Below are 5,966 nucleotides of genomic sequence, written 5' to 3'. Positions count from 1 at the left end.
TATGCACTTGTTGATTCTATCACACCCGATCATCACGAGATGCTTCGAAACGACAAGTCTTGGCAACGGTGCTACTAAGGATGAACACTTTATTATCTTGAGATTTTAGTGAGGGATCATCTTATAATGCTACCGTCGCGATCTAAGCAAAATAAGATGCATAAAAGGATTAACATCACATGCGGTTCATATGTGATATGATATGGCCCTTTTGTCTTTGCGCCTTTGATCTTCATCTCCAAAGCACGGACATGATCTCCATCATCTTCGGGCATGATCTCCATCATCGTCGGCGTAGCGTCAAGGTCAATGGCGCCGTCTTCATGATTGTTCTCCATGTAGCAACTATTACAACTTCTTTGAAATACTACTCAACATGAAATTTAAAGACAACCATAAGGCTCCCGCCGGTTGCCACAATACAATAATGATCATCTCATACATATTCATCATCACATTATGGCCATATCACATCACCAAACCCTGCAAAAACAAGTTAGACGCTCTCTAATTTGGTTTGCATATTTTACGTGGTTTAGGGTTTTCGATATAGATCTAATCTACCTACGAACATGAACCACAACGTTGATACTAATGTTGTCAATAGAAGAATAAATTGAATCTTTACTATAGTAGGAGAGACAGACACCCGCAAAGCCTCTTATGCAATACAAGTTGCATGTCGAACGAGGAACAAGTCTCATGAACGCGGTCATGTAAAGTTAGTCCGAGCCGCTTCATCCCACTATGCCATAAAGATGCAAAGTACTCAACTAAAGATAACAAGAGCATCAACGCCCACAAAACCATTGTGTTCTACTCGTGCAACCATCTATGCATAGACACGGCTCTGATACCACTGTAGGAAAACGTTGCATAGAAAACAAAAATTTTCCTACCGCGAACACGCAATCCAAGCCAAGATGCAATCTAGAAGACGGTAGCAACGAGGGGGTATCGAGTCTCACCCTTGAAGAGATTCCAAAGCCTACAAGATGAGGCTCTTGTTGCTGCGGTAGACGTTCACTTGCCGCTTGCAAAAGCGCGTAGAAGATCTTGATCACGATCGGTTCCGGCGCCACGAACGGGCGAGCACCTCCGTACTCGGTCACACGTTCGGTTGTTGATGAAGACGACGTCCACCTCCCCGTTCCGGCGGGCAGCGGAAGTAGTAGCTCCTCTTGAATCCGACAGACACGACGGCGTGGTGTCGGTGGCGGTGTAGAAGTCCGGCGGAGCTTCGCTAAGCTATGCGGGATGTGGAGGAGCGGGCGGCTAGGGTTTGGGGAGAGGGGGCGCCGGCCACTATAGGGGTGCGGCCACCTTGGTGGTGTTTGAGGTGGCCGGCCCCCTCCCCTTGGCCCTCATTATATAGGTGGAACCCCAAGAGGTGGTGTCCAAGTCTTCGAATAAGACCCGAACCAAATCCTTCCATAGGAGGGGGCAATCCTAGCCCAACTAGGACTCCCACCCAAAGGTGGGATTCCCACCTCCCATGTGGGGGTTGGCCGGCCCCTAAGGGGGAGTCCACTTGGGACTCCTCCCCCACTAGGGTTGGCCGGCCATGGAGGTGGAGTCCCTTGTGGACTCCACCTTCCTTGGTGGTTTCTTCCGGACTTTTCTAGAACCTTCTAGAACCTTCCATAGAACCTTCCGCGACATTTTATTCACATAAAATGACATCCTATATATGAATCTTATTCTCCGGACCATTCCGGAACTCCTCGTGATGTCCGAGATCACATCCGGGACTTCGAACAAATATTCCAACTCCATTCCATATTCAAGAACTACCATTTCAACATCCAACTTTAAGTGTGTCACCCTACGGTTCGTGAACTATGCGGACATGGTTGAGTACTCACTCCGACCAATAACCAATAGCGGGATCCGGAGATCCATAATGGCTCCCACATATTCAACGATGACTTTAGTGATCGAATGAACCATTCACATACGATACCAATTCCTTTTGTCACGCGATATTTTACTTGTCCGAGGTTTGATCTTCGGTATCACTCCATACCTTGTTCAACCTCGTTTCCCGACAAGTACTCTTTACTCGTACCGTGGTATGTGGTCTCTTATGAACTCATTCATATGCTTGCAAGACATTAGACGACATTCCACCGAGAGGGCCCGGAGTATATCTATCCGTCATCGAGATGGACAAATCCCACCGTTGATCCATATGCCTCAACTCATACTTTCCGGATACTTAATCCCACCTTTATAGCCACCCATTTACGCGAGTGGTGTTTGGTGTAATCAAAGTACCTTTCCGGTATAAGTGATTTACATGATCTCATGGTCATAAGGACTAGGTAACTATGTATCGAAAGCTTATAGCAAATAACTTAATGACGAGATCTTATGCTACGCTTAATTGGGTGTGTCCATTACATCATTCATATAATGATATAACCTTGTTATTAATAACATCCAATGTTCATGATTATGAAACTAATCATCCATTAATCAACAAGCTAGTTTAAGAGGCATACTAGGGACTTCTTGTTGTCTACATATCACACATGTACTAATGTTTCGGTTAATACAATTATAGCATGACATATAAACATTTATCATAAACATAGAGATATAAATAATAACCACTTTTATTATTGCCTCTAGGGCATATCTCCTTCAAGCAACTCACATGATATTCAACAAAGGTAAAGTTGATGGCGTCCCCAGAAACATGGTTACCGCTCAACAAGCAACTTATTAAGAAATAAGACACATAAGTACATATTCTTCACCACAATAGTTTTTAAGGCTATTTGTCCCATGAGCTATATATTGCAAAGACAAAGAATAGAAATTTAAAGGTAGCACTTAAGTAATGTACTTTGGAATGGCGGAGAAATACCATGTAGTAGATAGGTATGGTGGACACAAATGGCATAGTATTTGGCTCAAGGATTTGGATGCACGAGAAGAATTCCTTTCAATACAAGGCTAGGCTAGCAAGGTTGTTTGAAGCAAACTCAAGTATAAAAGGTGCAGCAAAACTCACATATGAACATATTGTAAGCATTATAAGACTTTACATTGTCTCCTTGTTGTTCAAACACCTTAACCAGAAAATATCTAGACTCTAGAGAAACTAATCATGCAAACCAGATTTTAACAAGCTCTATGTAGTTCTTCATTAATAGGTGCAAAGTACATGATGCAAGAGCTTAAACATGATCTATATGAGCACAACAATTGCCAAGTATCAAATTATTCAAGACATTATACCATTTATGTAGGATAACGTTGCATAGAAAACAAAAAATTTCCTACCGCGAACACGCAATCCAAGCCAAGATGCAATCTAGAAGACGGTAGCAACGAGGGGATATCGAGTCTCACCCTTGAAGAGATTCCAAAGCCTACAAGATGAGGCTCTTGTTGCTGCGGTAGACGTTCACTTGCCGCTTGCAAAAGCGCGTAGAAGATCTTGATCACGATCGCTTCGGCGCCACGAACGGGCAGCACCTCCGTACTCGGTCACACGTTCGGTTGTTGATGAAGACGACGTCCACCTCCCTGTTCCGGCGGGCAGCGGAAGTAGTAGCTCCTCTTGAATCCGACAGAGCACGACGGCGTGGTGTCGGTGGTGGTGGAGAAATCCGGTGGAGCTTCGCTTAAGCGTGCGGGATGTGGTGGAGGAGAGAGACCGCTAGGGTTTGGGGAGAGGGGCGCGGCTAGGGCACCCTTGAGGGGTGCGGCCATGGTGGTGGCTTGAGTGGCCGGCCAGCCCCTCTCTCCCCCTCTTTATATAGGTGGAGGCCCCAAGGTTTAGGTCAAAAGAGTCCGAATAAGACCCCAACAAAACCTTCCAAGTGTCCAAACCTAGGGGAGTGGGACTCCCCTTTCCTTGGTGGGGTGGCCGGCCACCATGGTGGGGAGTCCACTTGGGACTCCTCCTCCCTTAGGTTGGCCGGCCAAGGTGGGTGGAGTCCCTCTGGGACTCCACCTTCCATCCTTATTTCTTCCGGACTTTTCTAGAACCTTCTAGAACCTTCCGTAGAACCTTCCGGATCATTTTAATTCACATAAAATGACATCCTATATATGAATCTTATTCTCCGGACCATTCCGGAACTCCTCGTGATGTCCGGGATCTCATCCGGGACTCCGAACAAATATTCGAACTCCATTCCATATTCAAGTTCTACCATTTCAACATCCAACTTTAAGTGTGTCACCCTACGGTTCGTGAACTATGCGGACATGGTTGAGTACTCACTCCGACCAATAACCAATAGCGGGATCCGGAGATCCATAATGGCTCCCACATATTCAACGATGACTTTAGTGATCGAATGAACCATTCACATACGATACCAATTCCCTTTGTCACGCGATATTTTACTTGTCCGAGGTTTGATCTTCGGTATCACTCTATACCTTGTTAAACCTCGTCTCCGACAAGTACTCTTTACTCGTACCGTGGTATGTGGTCTCTTATGAACTCATTCATATGCTTGCAAGACATTAGACGACATTCCACCGAGAGGGCCCAGAGTATATCTATCCGTCATCGGGATGGACAAATCCCACTCGTTGATCCATATGCCTCAACTCATACTTTCCGGATACTTAATCCCACCTTTATAACCACCCATTTACGCAGTGGCGTTTGGTGTAATCAAAGTACCTTTCCGGTATAAGTGATTTACATGATCTCATGGTTATAAGGACTAGGTAACTATGTATCAAAAGCTTATAGCAAATAACTTAATGACGAGATCTTATGCTACGCTTAATTGGGTGTGTCCATTACATCATTCATATAATGATATAACCTTGTTATTAATAACATCCAATGTTCATGATTATGAAACTAATCATCCATTAATCAACAAGCTAGTTTAAGAGGCATACTAGGGACTTCTTTGTTGTCTACATATCACACATGTACTAATGTTTCGGTTAATACAATTATAGCATGATATATAAACATTTATCATAAACATAAAGATATAAATAATAACCACTTTATTATTGCCTCTAGGGCATATCTCCTTCAATTTACCACATGCGGCATTTTCTGTTTCCAACCATATAACAATTAACGAAGCAGTTTCAACCTTCGCCATGAACATTAAGAGTAAAGCTAAGAACATATGTGTTCATACGAAACAGCGGAGCGTGTCTCTCTCCCAAACAAAGAATGAATTTATTCAAACACAAACAAAAATAAAAGCACACAGACGCTCCAAGTAAATCACATAAGATGTGATGGAATAAAAATATAAGTTCACTAGAGGTGACCTGATAAGTTGTCGATGAAGAAGGGGATGCCTTGGGCATCCCCAAGCTTAGACGCTTGGGTCTTCTTAAAATATGCAGGGATGAACCACGGGGCATTCCCAAGCTTAGACTTTTCACTCTTCTTGATCATAGTATATCATCCTCCTCTCTTGACCCTTGAAAACTTCCTCCACACCAAACTCAAAACAAACTCATTAGAGGGTTAGTGCATAATCAAAAATTCACATGTTCAGAGGTGACACAATCATTCTTAACACTTCTGGACATTGCTCAAAGCTACTGGAAGTTAATGGAACAAAGAAATCCATCAAACACAGCGAAAGAGGCAATGCAAAATAAAAGGCAGAATCTGTCAAAACAGAACAGTCCGTAAAGACAAATTTTAAAGAGGCACAAGACTTGCTCAGATGAAAATGCTCAAATTGAATGAAAGTTGCGTACATATCTGTGGATCATGCACGTAAATTGGCAGATTTTTCTGAGTTACCTACAGAGAATCATACCCAAATTTGTGACAGCAAGAAATCTGTTTCTGCGCAGTAATCCAAATCTATTATCAACCTTACAATCAAAGACTTTATTTGGCACAACAATGCAATAAAATAAAGATAAGTAGAGGTTGCTACAGTAGTAACAACTTCCAAGACTCAAATATAAAACAAAAGTACTGTAGTAAAATAAACACATGGGTTATCTCC

This window comes from Lolium rigidum, chromosome 5, assembly GCF_022539505.1.
Source record: "Lolium rigidum isolate FL_2022 chromosome 5, APGP_CSIRO_Lrig_0.1, whole genome shotgun sequence".
Taxonomy (NCBI): Eukaryota; Viridiplantae; Streptophyta; class Magnoliopsida; order Poales; family Poaceae; genus Lolium; species Lolium rigidum.
This window is presented reverse-complemented; position numbering follows the sequence as displayed.